The sequence below is a fragment of the Triticum dicoccoides genome, chromosome 6B (genome assembly GCF_002162155.2).
Source record: "Triticum dicoccoides isolate Atlit2015 ecotype Zavitan chromosome 6B, WEW_v2.0, whole genome shotgun sequence".
NCBI lineage: Eukaryota > Viridiplantae > Streptophyta > Magnoliopsida > Poales > Poaceae > Triticum > Triticum dicoccoides.
In genome coordinates this window covers 171,969,232-171,988,600 of record NC_041391.1, presented here as the reverse complement: position 1 = coordinate 171,988,600, position 19,369 = coordinate 171,969,232, and the positions used below count along the sequence as shown (strand labels likewise).

General features: G+C 49.3%; 1 pseudogene; it reads right to left on the bottom strand.

Moving 5' to 3' along the window:
- Positions 1-955: 955 nt before the first annotated feature.
- The window catches only part of LOC119320986, a 19,916-nt pseudogene continuing 1,502 nt past the window's right edge, over positions 956-19,369 (bottom strand).

Below are 19,369 nucleotides of genomic sequence, written 5' to 3'. Positions count from 1 at the left end.
CTTGCTGATGACCTTACCCTGCTCCACCGTCAGAGCATCGTTGAGCGTGTGTTTCTCCTGGGCCAGCTTCAGAGCTTTCTCCTCCAGCTCCTTCACCTTGCCGGTGTGGGCCTGAGCCAGGGCATTGAGCGCCTCTTGATGCCTCCGCTCCAGCTCCTGGGTCCACTATAGGACGAGCTTGTCCACCTCCTCGTCCTTGCCGCGGAGCGTGGCGGCAAGTTTCTCCTCGCGCTCGGCAAGGTCCTCCTCCTGGGTCTTCAGGGCGGCCTCATGCTGGGACCGGACGACTTCGGCTTTATTGGCCAACCTCTTCGCCGTCTCCTGGGCCTTCTCAATGTCGGCCAGCTTCAGGGCGAGCTCCACCTCACGGTTGGCCAGCTCACCCTGGGCGGCCTTCAGCTCGTCCTGAGCCTGGCGGAACCAGTCCTGCGCCTCGGCGACGCGCCCCCCAAAGTCCTCCTCTATCTTCTCCACCACCGCCGTCCTAGAACTGTTGTCCTTGTTTAAGAATATTTTGTGATGGGTTTTTGACATGATGTTCTGTTATGGCAGTCGCTCCTACATCAGTTCATCTCGTTTAGTGTGGTAGTATACTGATTTCGCATGAAGCAAAGTGAACTGTGAAATTCCCTAAAAAAGAGTAAACTGTGAAAAATTGAAGTTTCAGTACAAAATTCGTTTTCCTGAAAGAACAAGAAAATAGAGGGCAACACCAACTATATGGGATGGGTTACTAGTACAGAAAGCTTCAGCCAACAATCTTACATTGTTACTACATGTAAATCTCCACGAAATGGAATCACTCTTCACACTAGAATATTCCTGTAACTATTTTTTTTGGAAATAGTCATGACTCGAACCTTCTAGAAGCTTGTTCAGTGGACATTTTTGCTGAACCAGATAGCACCCTAATCTCAAAGAAGCGGAGATAGAATGATATGGAAAGTGAACAGTCCTAGTGCAAAAGCCTTGATAAGACTAGCTGATCATACAACACTCCTACACCAAAGAACGCGCTGAAGGCAATCGCGAAGGCGGCCTTCTAGTCAGTTTGTTTGGTTGCCATAGTGGTGGGTGGAGGTGTTGAAGCTGGACCACATTTGTGAGTGAGTATAGAGCCACGGAGCTTTGGATTCCCATCGAAGCAAGAATTTTGGAATGTGTTAAACTGACCTCCGGATGGGATAGGACCTTCTAGGTCATTGTAAGAAATGTTGAATACTGAAAGGAAGTTCAGTCTGTTTAATGCAGCTAGGATTGCACCAATGAGATTGTTGTTCGAGAAGTCCAGTACCTGCAGGTTTGTGAGATTGCATACAGATATTGGGATCTGTCCTGTTAGGGCATTGAAGTTCAAATTGAGGGAAAGAAGGAATTTCAGCTGGCCGATCTCCGAAGGGATCTCACCAGTTAATTTATTGTTGCTTAGATCCAGCACTTTGGCGAAAGCAATGGGTATGCGGTACTAAAGTGATGGACCCCTATAAACTGGTAGTTCGAAGACCCTTGGGTCTAAACGGGCTTTAGTCTTCTCTGACTTGAATATTTGCATATCCATCAGTTTTCCTGGAATTTTTCTAGTGAGGCTGTTGTTTGATATGTCTAGATAGAAGAGGTGCTTTAGGCCTTCGATCCAGGCTGGTGTTGATCCAGTGAGTTGATTTCCAGATAATATCAACATCTCTAATTTTGCTAGCTTGGATATCCAAAGAGGTATTTTACTTAGAAACGAGCAATCATTTAAGGAAAGTACCTGGAGATTCTCAAAACCATCAATGAAGTCATCCTCTGGCATTAACTCTCCCCTGTAGCTGCTTCCCATAACCAGTGTGGTAAGGTTGGTGCACCTGTGAAGAATGTAAAGTGCATTTGTGATGTTTGTGAAAGAGTTCATAGCAAGTGAAAGGAAGTGAGGTGCTTCAGATCACCTATTCTTGGTGAGAGCTGCCCAAGTAAGTTGATGCCGATACGATGGAGCCCCTCCCGACCGTTGCCTCTGGCGACGCCCGGGGCGCCCCGGCGGCTTTGCCGCCGCCGCTGTCCCCACCCGCCCCCCTGCCGCCCCCCTCCGTTGGCTCGACCTGCGCCTCCTGGGCCGACCTTGCCGAGGCCGACGACATCGCCGCGGGGAGGCCCATCATGTGCCGCGATTGCGTCCCGCCCTGTGCCCCGGTCCGGCCGATTCGATCCGTCCCTGCTGGCGGCCCTACTCCCAAGGGTGGGAGTCCGGCCACCCGCGGGACCGATCGACGCCACCGGCGGCCGTCGGCTGCGCTGCCGTCTTCGGGTCCGAAAGGTGATGCCTTGGGGTCGCATGCCCCATCCCGGTGGCGTCGTGCTGGCGGCTGGGGAGTCGCCGGCCGCGCGGACCGCGGCGCCGCTCTGGCCTCCTGGAAGTGCCCCTCATCGGCGGCGGCCTCCCTGCTCCGGCCCGCCCGTCGCCGGCGGCTACGTTTTTGCTCTCGGGCGTTATCGTTCGGCGGTCCCCGTTTCGCCCCTTCATATCCTCCTTCGGTGCCCCCCTCCCTATCCCCAGCTGGCAGTCGTGCCCTGGCCTAGCCGCGCCGCCCCCGTCCTGCCCCGGTGGCGACCTCCGCGGTGGCGCTCGGGGAAACCCTCGTGCCCCGCCTGGTTGCCCCGGGCCGGTCGTTTCGGGCCGCGCTGCTCCTGGGCCTCCCCAAGGCCCACTCCGCTGGGCCTCCCCCGCCCGTTCAGTCGGCCTCTGGGCCCCCGGGTGGTGAGCGGGATGCGGGCTGCCTCCTAGGCCGGCCTGGCAGACCGGTGTCGCGCGGTGCAGCCCAGCCCCGCCCCTGTTGGACTCTGGCCCAGCCTGGCGCCACATATGGCCTCCAGTAGGGTTTCCTCTCGCCCCCCGTTCGTCGCCCCAGGCTCTCCTCCCCATCGCCCTCCCAGTCGCCTCCCTCGCCGTCCTCCCCCGGCCGCCGCGCCCCCCCTCCTCCCTTCCCCTCCGGCCATGCCCCGGCAGTGGGGCGATGACGAGGCGCGCCCGAAGCGGCACGCGGACGACTGGCGGGACCTGCCCCGTTCCTCCCCCGACGGCCACCGGCGGGAGGCCGACCTTCGGTCCCAGCTCTCCTCCCGCCCGGCCCGCCGCTCGCCCGAGCGCGATTCCCGGGACCCCCGCCGCTCTCCTCCTCGCCAGTCCCGCCGATCCCCGGCGCGGGACGAATGTCGCTCCCGCTCGCCGGCTCGCCGCGCTTCGCCCAGGGCGGACTCGCAGGACCGCGGCTGCTCGCCGGCCCGGCGCTCCCCGGCTCGGGACGGCCGCGACTCCCACCGGTCCCTTCCTCCGCGTCAGCCGCCCCTCACCTCCGACTCCACCGCTCCTGAGGCCCGGCGCTACCAGCCCCCGTGTGCCCAGGCCGCATTCCCGCTAGCTAACGGTGGCAACGGGAACTGTGGGCGCCCGGGCGCCAAGAAGAAGAAGAAGAAGGGCCTGCCCCGCCCCCGCCCGCCGCGTCCTCCGCCGTCATGGTACCCCCTGCCATGAGTGCCGCCTCCGCCCCCGATGGACTGCCGTGCTTCAACTGCGGCCTGCCCGGTCACTTCCAGGCGGCCTGCCCCAACCCACCGATGTGCTACCTCTACAAGGAAGCCGGGCACCCCGTGGTTCTGTGTGCAGAGCGCCCGATTACGGAGGAGATCATGATGTACGGGCACGGCATCGAGGACATGGGCTTCTTCCACATCGAGGTGCCGAAGCTCACTCCTCCCTCTCCCTCGCTCCTGGCTCTTGTGACTGTCGTGGGGGAGGGCGTCGCCACTCCGGAGCTGATTGAGGCTGAGCTCAACCACCTCTGCAGATGCAAGTGGGACTGGCAGGTGACCTCCACCGCGGCCAATGCCTTCTCGGTGATCTTCCCTGATGCCATGAGCATGGGCTTCTGCACCCGTAGCGACAACATCACCTTGGCCCACAACGGGATTGTGGTGAACATCTCCGAGCCGAGGTGGGACCCCAAGGCCGTGGCGGTCCTGGACACTGCGTGGCTCCTCATCGCCGGCCTTCCAGATGTGGCCCGGTCTGAGCGGGTCATCCACAGTATGTCCAAGATCTTGGGCAAGGTGGTCGTGGTCGACGAGCTCTCTCTGCGCAAGGAGGAGGAGGTCCGGGTCAAGGTGAAATACCTGGACTCCTCCAAGCTCCACACCACGCTTCGAGTCTTCTTCAACGATGACGGATACGACCTCACCATCTGCCCCGAGCCTCCGAACCACATCGGCCGCCCCCGCCTCTCCGCCGACAACCTTCAGGGGGCGGCCCCGCCACTCCCGCTTCGATGACCAGGAGGAGGACGATGACCTCTCGGAGGACTCTCGCTCCCCGTCTCGCGAGCCCGCCAACCCGAGCCGCGGCGGCTTCGGATCGGGCCGCACCAGGGTGTCTGCCGCAGACCTCGCGGTGGCTCTCAGGCTGGCCGCTCCCCCAGTGGCGCCCTCTCCCCCAGCTTCGGAGTCGGCCAGTGACATATCGAGCGTTGGATTGCTCGTCCTGCCTCCCTCATCGCCCCGCTCCCCGTCCGCCGACTCCGCTCTCCGCCCATCCCCGCCGGGCCCTGACCCGTCGTCCCCCCCGGCCTGACCTCCCCGGTCTCCGCGGGCGTTGACGGTGGTGCCCCCCCCCTCGGCGAGGCCTCTCCGGTGCTCCCACCCGTGGGGGCTGCATCGGGCGACACCCTGGAGCTCGTCGCCCCGATCCCCCCGCTGGTGACTGATGACCCACAAGTATAGGGGATATATTGTAGTTCTTTCGATAAGTAAGAGTATCGAACCCAACGAGGAACAGAAGGAAATGATAAGCGGTTTTCAGCAAGGTATTCTCTGCAAGTACTGAAATAAGTGGTAACAGATAGTTTTGTGATAAGATAAATTGTAACGAGCAACAAGTAGCAAAAGTAAATAAAGTGCAGCAAGGTGGCCCAATCCTTTTTGTAGCAAAGGACAAGCCTGGACAAACTCTTATAATAGGAAAAGCGCTCCCGAGGACACATGGGAATATCGTCAAGCTAGTTTTCATCACGTTCATATGATTCGCGTTTGGTAATTTGATAATTTGATATGTGGGTGGACCGGTGCTTGGGTACTGTTCTTACTTGAACAAGCATCCCACTATGATTAACCTCTATTGCAAGCATCCGCAACTACAACAAAAGTATTAAGGTAAACCTAACCATAGCATGAAACATATGGATCCAAATCAGCCCCTTACGAAGCAACGCATAAACTAGGGTTTAAGCTTCTGTCACTCTAGCAACCCATCATCTACTTATTACTTCCCAATGCCTTCCTCTAGGCCCAAACAATGGTGAAGTGTTATGTAGTCGACGTTCACATAACACCACTAGAGGCTATACAACACACATCTTATCAAAATATCGAACGAATACCAAATTCACATGACTACTAATAGCAAGACTTCACCCTTGTCCTCAGGAACAAACGTAATTACTCACAAAGCATATTCATGTTCATAATCAGAGCGGTAATAATATGCATAAAGGATCTGAACATATGATCTTCCACCAAATAAACCAACTAGCATCAACTAGAAGGAGTAATCAACACTACTAGCAACCTACTAGCACCAATCCCAGACTTGGAGACAAGAATTGGATACAAGAGATGAAAGAGGGTTTGGAGATGAGATGGTGCTAGTGAAGATGTTGATGGAGATTTCCCTCTCCCGATGAGAGGAGCGTTGGTGATGAGGATGGTGATGATTTCCCCCTCCCGGAGGGAAGTGTCCCCGGCAGAACAGCTCTGCCGGAGCCCTAGATTGGTTCCGCCAAGGTTCCGCCTCCTGGCGGCGGAGTCTCGTCTCGACAGGTTGTCTTCTATTTTTTTCTCATCGAAAGACTTCATATAGGAGAAGATGGGCGTCACAGAGCCACCAGGGGGCCCACGAGGTAGGGAGGCGTGCCCCAGGGGGGGTGCCCCCCACCCTCGTGAGCAGGGTGTGGGCCCCCCTGGCCTTCATCTTTGGCGATGATTTTTCTTTATTTATTTTAAGATATTCCGTGGAGTTTCAGGACTTTTGGAATTGCGCAGAATAGGTCTCCAATATTTGCTCCTTTTCCAGCCCAGAATTCCAACTGCCGGCATTCTCCCTCTTCATGTAAACCCTGTAAAATAAGAGAGAATAGCCATAAGTATTGTGACATAACGTGAAATAACAGCCCATAATGCAATAAATATTGGTATAAAAGCATGATGCAAAATGGACGTGTCAACTCCCCCAAGCTTAGACCTCGCTTGTCCTCAAGCGAAAAGCCGATAACAATAAATATGTCCTCATGTTTAGAGGTAGAGGCGTCGATAAAATAAAATACGGGCATGAAGGCATCATGATTATTTCCATAACAGCAACATATATAGATTTTGTCATATGATTACTTATGTTCAAGTGATGATCTTTCCACAATGCAAAAGTATGAATCAGAAACCTTATTGAGCACCAACAAATTATAACCTCGGTCATTGAAGCAATTGCAATTTATCATAACATCGGAAAGAGTCTATGTCAAAGCTTAAAATCAAGTCCACATACTCAACTATCACTTAGTCCTTCATAATTGCTAACACTCACGCAATACTTGTGGTTACAGAGTTTTAATCGGACACAGAGAAAGATAGGGGCTTATAGTTTTGCCCCACAACCTTTTACCTCAAGGGTAATGTCAACAATAATAATTCATGCTCCCCTACATCCAATTAGATATATATACATGTTCTTTCCAACATGCTGAGCTTGCCAAAGGATAAAATGAAAAAGGAAAGATGAAGATCACCGTGACTCTTGCATAAGGTAGAGGATAATAATAAAAGATAGGCCCTTCGCAGAGGGAAGCAGAGGTTGTCATGCGCGTTTAGGGTTGATGCACAAAATCTTAATGCAAAAGAACGTCACTTTATATTGCCCCTTGTATGTGGACCTTTATTATGCAGTCCGTCGCTTTTATTACGTCCACAACAAGTTCGTACAAGGTTTATTTTCTCTGCACTAATAAGTCATGCATATTTAGAGAGCAATTTTTATTGCTTGCACCGATGACAACTTACTTGAAGGATCTTACTCAATCCATAGGTAGATATGGTGGACTCTCATGGCTAAACTGGTTTAAGGGTATTTGGAAGCACAAGTAGTATTTCTACTTGGTGCTGAGAATTTGGCTAGCATGAGGGGGAAAGGCAAGCTCAACATGTTAGAGGATCCATGACAACATACTTTATCTCAAATGTAAGAAAGCATAACTCATTATGTTGTCTTCCTTGTCCAACCTCAACTCTTTAGCATGTCATATTTTAATGAGTGCTCCCAATCATAAAAGATGTCAATGATAATATATCTATATGTGAAACCTCTCTTTCCTTATTACTTCCTATTAATTGCAACGATGACCAAAGCTATATTTGCCAACTCCCAACAACTTTTAATCATCATACTCTTTCTATGTGAAGTCATTACTTTCAATAAGATCAATATGAACTCTTTGATTCTTTTTATTCTTTTTCTTCTTTTCTTTTATTCACCCAAGATCATGGCAAAATAATCAAGCCCTTGACTCAACACTAATCTTTATTATATAGCTCACGGACTTGATTACAAAGAAGGATCATAAAGCAAAACTCAAAACTAGATCATGCCATGACTCTATTCTACTAAATCAAGATACTACTAATAGGATCGAACTAAGAAAAACGGTAAAGATAGGAGTTGTGATGGTGATACGATACCAGGGCACCTTCCCCAAGCTTGGCAGTTGCCAAGGGGAGTGCCCATACCCATGTGATTATGTCTCCTTCTTTGTTGTTGACGGTGGAGGTGTTGTTGATGATGCAGGCTTGTCGTCCACCTTCCATGGCATAGGCTCACCATCATAGAAGGATGATCGAGTCTTCGGAATCCTCAAATCTGCAGCCAAACTCATCCTTTTGAATCTATATTCATACTCACAGTTTTGATTTTGCAGATCATAGATTTGGGCTTGGAGGTGCTCGATCTTCTCATGTAGCTTGAAGATGGCCTCCTCGGTGTTCTTGGCATCCGGCTCGTAGTTGTTGGTGAACTCCGCGAGCATCTTGTGGCTAGCGTTGATTCCACGCTCCACCATCCCCTGGCACTTGAAAACTTGTTGCTCCATTGCTTCGAGCCTCGACTCCACGCTTCCGGTTCCCTTTGGTCCCTCAACATTGCGGATGTGCAGCAACCCATCACGCATCTCAATGGTTTAAGGGTGTCGCAGCACCTCCGTGAGGTAAGGGTTGATCACCTTCTCGAAGAACTTGTCCTTGGAAGCACTTGGGGTCGTCATGATGATCTAGACCTGTCAGAAAAACAGCTCGAAACAAGAACAGGGGAGATTTGCGTGATACGAGAGTCAAAACCTTCGGGAGAATATACAATGAATTTTTACCAACCAAAATACGTATCGTGCAAGAAAACAGAGTCCGGAGGGCACACAAGGTGCTCGCGAGGTAGGGGGCGCGCCCAGGGGGGTAGGGCGCGCCCTCCACCCTCGTGGAGGCCTCGTGTCCTCCCCGTACTGCTACTTATTTTTCTATTTTTCTAAATATTCCAAAACAGAGAAATATTGCCTTAAAAATTGTTTTGGAGTCGGTTTACTTACCGTACCACATACCTATTCCTTTTCGGAGTCTGGAATGGTCTGGAAGGTGTCCGTTATGTATTCCTCCGGGGTTACGGTTTCGATAATATTGGTTTCAACATTATGGGATTACCTGAGATATAGTGTTTGATCCTGACCGTTTACCACCTTTGGATTTGTGCCTTCGAAGTTGTTGATTTTTATGGCACCGGAACGATAGACCTCCTCGATAACGTAGGGGCTTTCCCATTTAGAGAGAAGTTTTCCTGCAAAAAATCTTAAACGAGAGTTGTATAGCAATACATAATCACCTACATTAAACTCACGCTTTTGTATTCTTTTGTCATGCCATCTTTTAACTTTTTCTTTAAACAACTTGGCATTTTCATAAGCTTGGGTTCTCCATTCGTCAAGTGAGCTAATATCAAATAACCTCTTCTCACCGGCAAGTTTGAAATCATAGTTGAGCTCTTTAATAGCCCAATATGCCTTATGTTCTAGTTCGAGAGGTAAGTGACATGCTTTTCCATAAACCATTTTATACGGAGACATACCCATAGGATTCTTATATGCAGTTCTATAGGCCCATAATGCGTCATCCAGTTTCTTGGACCAATTCTTTCTAGACCTATTAACAGTCTTTTGCAAAATTAATTTTAGCTCTCTATTGCTCAATTCTACTTGACCACTAGACTGCGGGTGATATGGAGATGCAATTTTATGATTAACGTCATATTTAGCAAGCATTTTACGGAAAGCACCATGAATAAAGTGTGAGCCACCATCAGTCATTAAATATCTAGGGACTCCAAACCTCGGAAAAATAACTTCCTTAAGAATTTTAATAGAGGTGTTATGATCAGCACTACTAGTTGGAATAGCTTCTACCCACTTAGTAACGTAATCAACAGCAACTAAAATATGTGTATATACATTAGAGGCAGGAAAAGGTCCCATATAATCAAAGCCCCAAACATCAAATGGTTCAATAACAAGTGAATAATTCATAGGCATTTCTTGACATCTACTAATATTACCAATTCTTTGACATTCATCGCAAGACAAAACAAACTTACGGGCATCCTTGAAGAGAGTGGGCCAATAAAAACCGGATTGCAATACCTTATGTGCAGTTCTATCTCCAGCGTGGTGTCCTCCATAAGCTTCGGAGTGACACTTGCGTAGGATCTGTTCCTGTTCATGCTCAGGTACACAATGTCTAATAACACCATCTACTCCTTCTTTATAAAGATGTGGGTCATCCCAAAAATAATGTCGCAAGTCATAGAAAAACTTTTTCTTTTGTTGGTATGTGAAGCTAGGTGGTATAAATTTAGCAACAATATAATTAGCATAATCGGCATACCATGGAGTGCTACGAGAAGTGCTTATGACATTTAATTGTTCATCAGGAAAGCTATCATCAATAGGTAGTGGGTCATCAAGAGCATTTTCTAACCTAGATAAGTTGTCTGCAACGGGGTTCTCAGCTCCTTTTCTATCAACAATATGTAAATCAAATTCTTGCAACAAGAGAACCCATCTAATAAGTCTAGGTTTTGCATCTTTCTTTTCCATAAGATATTTAATAGCAGCATGATCAGTGTGAATAGTTACTTTAGAATCAACAATATAGGGTCTGAATTTATCACAAGCAAATACAACTGCTAAAAGTTCCTTTTAGGTAGTAGCATAATTTCTTTGAGCATTGTCTAGAGTCTTACTAGCATAATGGATAACATTTAATTTCTTATCAACTCTTTGCCCTATAACAACACCTACAGCGTAATCACTAGCATCACACATAATTTCAAAGGGTAAATTCCAGTCAGATGGCTGAACAACAGGTGCAGAGACTAATGCTTTCTTAAGTATTTCAAATGCTTCTACACAATCATCATCAAAGACAAATTGTACATCTTTTTGTAGTAGATTAGTCAGAGGCCGAGAAATTTTTGAGAAGTCCTTAATGAACCTCCTATAAAATCCGGCGAGACCAAGGAAACTTCTTATACCTTTGATGTCCTTGGGACATGGCATCTTTTCAATAGCATCAACCTTGGCTTTATCAACTTCAATACCTCTTTCAGAAACTTTGTGCCCCAAGACAATACCTTCATTAACCATAAAGTGGCACTTTTCCCAATTCAAGACAAGATTAGTTTCTTCACATCTCTGCAAAACTTGATCAAGATTGCTCAAGCAATCATCAAAAGAGGAACCATAGACGGAAAAATCGTCCATGAAAACCTCACAAATTTTTTCACAAAAATCAGAGAATATAGCCATCATGCATCTTTGAAAGGTAGCAGGTGCATTACATAAACTGAAAGGCATACGTCTATAAGCAAAAGTACCAAAAGGGCATGTAAAAGTAGTCTTTGATTGATCTCTAGCCGACACAGGTATTTGAGAGAAACCAGAATAACCATCTAGAAATCAATAATGTGTATGTTTGCATAATCTTTCTAGCATTTGATCAATAAAAGGTAAGGGGTAATGATCTTTCTTAGTAGCCTTATTTAATTTGCGGAAATCAATTACCATCCTATAACCTGTGATAATTCTTTGCGGAATCAATTCATCTTTATCATTAGGGACAACAATAATACCTCCCTTCTTAGGGACACAATGGACATGACTTACCCACTGACTATCAGCAATGGGATAAATTATACCTGCCTCCAGAAGCTTGAGTATTTCTTTTCTTACCACTTCTTTCATTTTAGGATTCAACCGTCGTTGAGGATCACGAACTGGTTTGGCATCCGCTTCCAAATTTATTTTATGTTGACATAGAGTGGGACTGATGCCCTTAAGATCATCAAGTGTATATCCAATAGCGGCACGGTGCTTCTTCAGAGTTTTCAATAATCTTTCTTCTTCATGCTCTGAAGGGTTAGCACTAATAATGACAGGATATATTTTCTTTTCATCAAGATAAGCATACTTAAGATTATCAGGTAACGGTTTAAGCTCAAACACAGGATCACCCTTGGGTGGAGGAGGATCCCCTAGGATTTCAACGGGCAAATTGTGTTGCAGAATAGGTTCCTGTTTAAAGAATACTTCATCTATTTCCCTTCTTTCATTCATGAACATATAACTTTCATGGTCTGGCAAATAGTATTCTAAAGGATCACTAGGAGGTACGGAAATAGAAGCAAGACCAATAATTTCATCCTTACTAGGCAATTCTTCCTCACGATGTTGTTTACTAAATTTAGAGAAATTAAACTCATGAACCATATCATCCAAGCCAATAGTAACAACATTCTTTTCACAGTCTATCTTAGCATTAACAGTATTCAAGAAGGGTCTACCAAATATAATGGGACAAAAGCTATCTTGTGGAGAACCAAGAACAAGAAAATCAGCGGGATATTTGGTTTTTACACACAAGACATCAACATCTCTAATGATTCCCATTGCAGATATAGTATCTCTACTGGCAAGTTTAATTGTAACATCAATATCTTCTATCTCAGCGAGTGCAATTTCATGCTTAATTTCTTCATACAAGGTAATAGGTATAACACTAGCACTAGCACCCATATCACATAAGCCATGATAACAATGATCTCCTATTTTAATAGAAATAACAGGCACGCCTACCACAGGTCTATGTTTATCTCTAGCACAAGGTTTAGCAATTCTAGCAGTTTCACCATAGAATTGAATAACATGCCCATCAATATTATCAGACAAGAGATCTTTAACAATAGCAATATTAGGTTCTACTTTGACTTGCTCATGAGGTGTATAACTTCTAATATTGCTTTTACGAACAACAGTTGAAGCTTTAGCATGATCCTTCATTCTAACAGGGAAAGGTGGTTTTTCAATATAAGAAGTGGGAACAATAGCATCATTATAAGTGACAGTCTTTTCTTCAACTTTAATAGGTGCAGCTACTTTTACTTCTATGGGAGGATGGTATTTAAACCACTTCTCCTTGGGGAGATCAACATAAGTAGCAAAAGATTCACAGAAAGAAGCTACTATCTCAGAGTTAAGTCCATATTTAGTGCTAAACTTACGGAAAATATCGGTATCCATAAAAGATTTAACACAATCAAACTTAGGTGTCATACCTGACTCCTAACCTTCGTCGAGGTCCCAATCTTCAGAGTTGTGTTTAATTCTATCCAATAAATTCCATTTAAACTCAATAGTCTTCATCATAAAAGAGCCAGCACAAGAAGTATCGATCATGGTGCGATTGTTATCAGAAAGCCAAGCATAAAAACTTTGCATAATTACTTCTCTTGAGAGCTCATGATTGGGGCATGAATATAACATTGATTAAGCCTCCCCCAAGCTTGAGCGATGCTTTCTCCTTCGCGAGGCCAAAAATTATATATATAATTGCGATCACGATGAACAAGATGCATAGGATAATACTTTTGATGAAATTCCAATTTCAATCTTTTATAGTTCCATGATCTCATATCATCACATAGCCTATACCATGTCAATGCGTCTCCCTACAAAGATAAAGGGAAGACCTTCTTCTTAACAACATCATCGAGTATACCTGCAAGCTTAAATAGTCCACAAACTTCATCCACATAGAGTAAATGTTCATCAGGATGCTTTGTTCCATCTTCTGTAAAAGTGTTAGCTAGCAGTTTTTCCATCATACCCGAAGGAATTTCAAAAGGAGTTTCATTTTCAATAGGTTCAGTAGGTTGAGGAGCAACTCTTTGCTCTACTGGACGGGGTGAAGATACCCCGAACAAGCCCCTCAGCGAATTACTTTCCATAGTAACAAGTGACAGAAAATTTCAGCACACTATATAAATTTTTCCTTACCAAATTCCACCTACCAAAGGCGCTACACTCCCCGGCAACGGCGCCAGAAAAGAGTCTTGATGACCCACAAGTATAGGGGATCTATCGTAGTCCTTTCGATAAGTAAGAGTGTCGAATCCAACAAGGAGCAGAAGGAAATGATAAGCGGTTTTCAGCAAGGTATTCTCTGCAAGTACTGAAATAAGTGGTAACAGATAGTTTTGTGATAAGATAAATTGTAACGAGCAACAAGTAGCAAAAGTAAATAGAGTGCAGCAAGGTGGCCCACTCCTTTTTGTAGCAAAGGACAAGCCTGGACAAACTCTTATAATAGGAAAAGCACTCCTGAGGACACATGGGAATATCGTCAAGCTAGTTTTCATCACGTTCATATGATTCGCGTTCGGTACTTTAATAATTTGATATATGGGTGGACCGGTGCTTGGGTACTGTTCTTACTTGAACAAGCATCCCACTTATGATTAACCTCTATTGCAAGCATCCGCAACTACAACAAAAGTATTAAGGTAAACCTAACCATAGCATGAAACATATGGATCCAAATCAGCCCCTTACGAAGCAACGCATAAACTAGGGTTTAAGCTTCTGTCACTCTAGCAACCCATCATCTACTTATTACTTCCCAATGCTTTCCTCTAGGCCCAAACAATGGTGAAGTGTTATGTAGTCGACGTTCACATAACACCACTAGAGGCTAGACAACACACATCTTATCAAAATATCGAACGAATACCAAATTCACATGACTACTAATAGCAAGACTTCTCCCTTGTCCTTAGGAACAAACGTAATTACTCACAAAGCATATTCATGTTCATAATCAGAGCGGTAATAATATGCATAAAGGATCTGAACATATGATCTTCCACCAAATAAACCAACTATCATCAACTACAAGGAGTAATCAACACTACTAGCAACCTACTAGCACCAATCCTGGACTTGGAGACAAGAATTGGATACAAGAGATGAACTAGGGTTTGGAGATGAGATGGTGCTGGTGAAGATGTTGATGGAGATTGCCCTCTCCCGATGAGAGGAGCGTTGGTGATGATGATGGTGATGATTTCCCCCTCCCGGAGGGAAGTGTCCCCGGCAGAACAGCTTTGCCAGAGCCCTAGGTTGGTTCCGCCAAGGTTCCGCCTCCTGGCGGCGGAGTCTCGTCCCGAAAGGTTGCCTTCTATTTTTTTTCTCATCCAAAGACTTCATATAGGAGAAGATGGGCGTCAGAGAGCCACCAGGGGGCCCACGAGATAGGGGGGCGCGCCCTAGGGGGGGCGCCCCCACCCTCGTGAGCAAGGTGTGGGCCCCCTGGCCTTCATCTTTGGCGACAATTTTCTTTATTTATTTTAAGATATTCCGTGGAGTTTCAGGACTTTTGGAGTTGCGCAGAATAGCTCTCCAATATTTGCTCCTTTTCCAGCCCAGAATTCCAACCGCCGGCATTCTCCCTCTTCATGTAAACCTTGTAAAATAAGAGAGAATAGACATAAATATTGTGACATAACGTGAAATAATAGCCCATAATGCAATAAATATTGGTATAAAAGCCTGATGCAAAATGGACGTATCAGTGACCCTCAACGCCCCCCCACCTCCCCGGCTTCGCCGGCCTCGGCAGTGGCCGTGGTCGTCACCACTCCAGTCTCCGCACTTCCTCCCCAAACGGTGGCGTACACCAGGCGGCCCCGCTCCTCCTCAACGCCGATGACTGCGTCTCGCCGCAGCGCCCACCTTGATGTGGCCCGCCTGGCCGATGCCTCGGTCCCATCCATTGCTGAGCGTGCGGAAATCCGGGCGGTTGCCCGGAACCTCGAGTCACGTGTGGATTCTGCCCTCCCCAGTTCTTCCAGTTGTTCCTTTTCCGCGCTTGAGGCCGTCCCCCTCGGCCACCTCGCCAAGGTGGCTACTGACTCGGCCATCATTTTCAGAGGGGAAGTCGGTCCCCCCTTAGAGCAGATTGCGGCCATTAGGGTACGCGAGATTCTTGATGGTATACTGGCTGAAACGCGGGCTCGCCTGCGTCGGGCCCCTGAGGAGCTGACCGCCACTACCGCAGTCCAGGCTCCTCCGGTGGTCGACGGGGTGATCCGTGGGCGCACTCGGTCCCGCACTGCCGCTCTCCGCGCTCAACGCGCTTCCCGTGTCCTTTGGTCAAGCAGCCCCCCGATGGGAGCTTAGATGTGGGCCCTTTTTTGGAACATCCGTGGCTTCGTCCATGATGGTCGACGCCGCCAGCTCGTAGAGTACGTGCGCGATGAACACAATGACATCATTGCGATTCAGGAAACCATGCGTACTGAGTTCTCCCTCCATGAGCTTGACAGCCTTAGCTCCCACCTCTTCGCTTGGCATTGGCTCCCTTCTAGTGGGACCACGGGCCACTCTAGCGGCATCCTTTTAGGGGTAAAGGATGCCACCTTCGAGATGGGCGGCATCGACCGAGGTGAATTCTTCGTTAGTATGGAGATCTTTGAGTAAGCTCTGAACTTCAAATGGGAGGTTGTGATTGTCTATGGACCGGCGGATCACCGCCGTTCCCCGGCCTTCCTTACAGAGCTTCACCAAAAGATCTCCTCCTCCCTCCTCCCAGTAGTTGTGGGCGGAGATTTCAACCTCATCCGTTCTCCGGACGGGAAGAATAATGATCGGATTAACCTTTCCCGGATGCGGTTGTTTAACGACTGGATCGCGGAGCTTGGTCTCCGAGAGATCGAGCGGTCGGGTGCCAGGTTCACCTGGACTAACCGCCAGGCCGACCCGACGCGATCCATTTTGGATCGCGTCCTACTTTCCCCAGAATGGGAATTATGCTGCCGCCTGGCCTCTCTTCGTGTGATTACCCGGATTGGGTCGGACCACATCCCTCTTCTCCTCTCCTCCGCGGATGAGCACCCCCCCACCCCGGCGTGGTTTCGGTTTGAGACCTTCTGGCTTAACCAGGCCGGCTTCCGGGAGGCGGTCTCCGCCCGTTGAACTCTGGCTCGCGCTTCCCCCCATCACTCCATGTCCGCCGTCGACTCGTGGCACTTCTGCGCCAAGCTTGCCCGCCAATTCATGAAGGGGTGGGGCGCTAACCTGGGCCGTTACCTCCGCGAGCGCAAGCGGTCTCTCTTGCTGGCTATTCAAGCCCTGGACGCCCGAGCCGATTCCTCTGGAATCTCCCCCGATGAGTGGATGCTGAGATATGATCTTGAGGATCAACTCTCAACAATCTACATAGGTGAGGAGGCCTACTGGAGGCTGCGTGGTACCCAAAGATGGGTCCTACGGGGCGATGCAAACACAGCTTATTTCCAGGCGGTTGCGAATGGCCGTCGTAGGAGAAATTCCATCCACTGCCTGTGGGAGGGAGACGCCCCCCTTGTTCGCCCCGCGGCCATCCGGGCTCATGTCGATGGCTTTTACAAAACCCTCTTTACCCCCACCCATCGGTGTGGGGCTAGTCTCGCTCCCGACACTTGGTCGGGGGTGCAGTTGGTCTCCACTGAGGCCAATGCAGCTCTAGTTTCCCCCTTCGCCGAGGATGAGGTCCTCGCGGCTATTAAGTGCATGAACCCCACCTCGGCCCCGGGTCCGGATGGCTTGCCCGTTATGTTCTTCAAAACATTCTGGCAGATCATCAAGCCGGAGGTCATGGCCCTGTTCGAGGAGTTTTTTTCAGGCTCTATGGATCTCGGACGCCTGAACTACGGGATCATTACCCTCATCCCCAAGGTTCCGGGCGCTTCTGACATCCGCTAGTTCCGTCCCATCATAGTGATTAATGTGATATTCCGGATCCTGGCCAAAGGGTACGCCAATAGGGTGACCCTGCTAGCTGACTTGATCACTCACCCAAACCAATCGGCCTTCATTCAAGGTCGGTTCATCTTAGACGGGGTGTTGGTCTTCCATGAAGTCCTTCACGAAGTCCGGATGAAGCGCCATCGAGCAGTCTTCTTGAAGCTTGACTTCCATAACGCGTATGATACTGTCCACTAGCCCTTCTTGCACGAAGTGCTGCTCCGTAAGGGCTTTGACGACCGGTGGGTGACTCGCGTGATGCAATTACTCTCCTGCGGTCGGACCGCGGTGAACATCAACGGCGAGATTGGGCCATACTTCCCCACCCTCTGTGGGATCCGTCAGGGTGACCCGTTCTCGCCGTTCTCGTTCAACATGGTGGTCGATGCCCTGGCCGCTATCCTTGACAAAGCGAAGGATGCCGGCCATATTCACGGCATTGCTCCCCACCTTGTCGGAGGGGGAGGGGTCTCCCTCCTTCAATATGCGGATGATACCATTATTATGGTTGAGGGTTCTACTCAGGACGTAGCTAACCTGAAGTTCCTCCTCCCGTGCTTCCAGTAGATGTCGGGCCTAACGATCAACTTCGACAAGAGCGAAGTGATGGTTCTTGGATACCCTCCGGTGGAAGCTCAGGCTATCGCGGACCGACTTAACTGTCGGTTGGGCTCTTTCCCCATGACCTACCTAGGGATTCCCATTAGTGATTCAAGCCTCACCGCGGCGGACCTTCACCCCACGGTGACCCGTATGCAGCATCGCGTTGAGCCCTGGAACGGGCGCTGGCTGTCGAAGGCTGCGTGTGTGATCCTCATCAACTCCTCACTCGCCAGCCTCCTGTGGTTCCTCATGAGCTTCTATAGCCTTCACGAGACGCTGCACAAGGAAATTGCCAAATACCAGTCCAGATTCTTCTGGGCCGGCGAGGATGACAAGCAGAAGTACCATATTGTGAGCTGGCCGGATATCTGCAAACCCAAGGACCAGGGTGGTCTGGGGATCTTGTCCTCCCGACACATGAACATTGCCCTCCTGACCCGCTGGCTATGGCGCATTGCTAATGGCGATGGAGGACTTTGGCTCACCATCATCCGGAACAAGTACCTCCGTGGACAGCCTCTTGCATTCTGTCAGCGCACGGGCGGCTCCCAGTTTTGGCAGGCCGTCATCCAGGTGCTCCCTGTGCTGAGCATTGGCACTTCCATCTCGGTTGGTACTGGGTCTGCGACCTTGTTCTAGTTTGATCGGTGGCTTGGCAACATGCCTCTGGCCGCTCGTTTTCCCGAGCTATTCGCCATTGCCGTCGACCCTCATTCTCTGTCGAGTCGGCCCTTATTGACTTAGGGCGCCTCTCTTTTCGCCGTCCCTTTGGCCCGCCCGAAGTGGCCGCCTGGGACGCCCTCCTCCAGGACATCGCCCTTCTCCCGATGAGCGTCAATGACACACCGGACACCGTCTCTTGGCGTCTAGAATCCTCCAGCTGCTTCTCCACCAAATCCCTGTACGCGGCCATCGCCTCGTCGCCGGCCCCCGAGCCGTTTAATCTGATCTGGGACATCCGCTTGCCCTTGAAAATCAGGATCTTCCTGTGGCAATGGATCCGTGGCCGTCTCCCTTCCGGAGTTGAGGTCCTCAAGCGTAATGGATCCGGAGATGGGCTTTGCCCTCTGTGCGACACGGTGGAGGATGCTAACCACATCTTCTTCTCGTGTTCCACGGCCCAGTTTCTTTGGTCCAGCTTTCGCGAGACGGTTGGCGGACATTGGTGCAACTCCAACTTCCCTGACCTTCTCGCGGAGCTCAATGCATCCCCCCCTCGCTACCGTCATATCAGATGGCTCTGCGTTGGGATCCTCGCTTGGACACTTTGGACGGTCCGCAATAAGCTTGTCATCCAAAAGGTGCCTCTCAGACGCGCTACTGACGCCATTTTTAAAATGTGTGGGTACTTGCAGCTTTGGCGGCCGCTTAGCCGTCCTCAGGATCGGGACGTCATCAACACCCTCCTCACCGACCTTCGATCGCTTGCCTTCCGCCTGGCGCCACCGCTTCCTCCGCCCCCACCGGAGCCCGACTAGATGGTGCTTTGTACCCCATGTGTGTGCGTTGTTGTTTGTTTTCAGGGCTTGTTGAGCTGT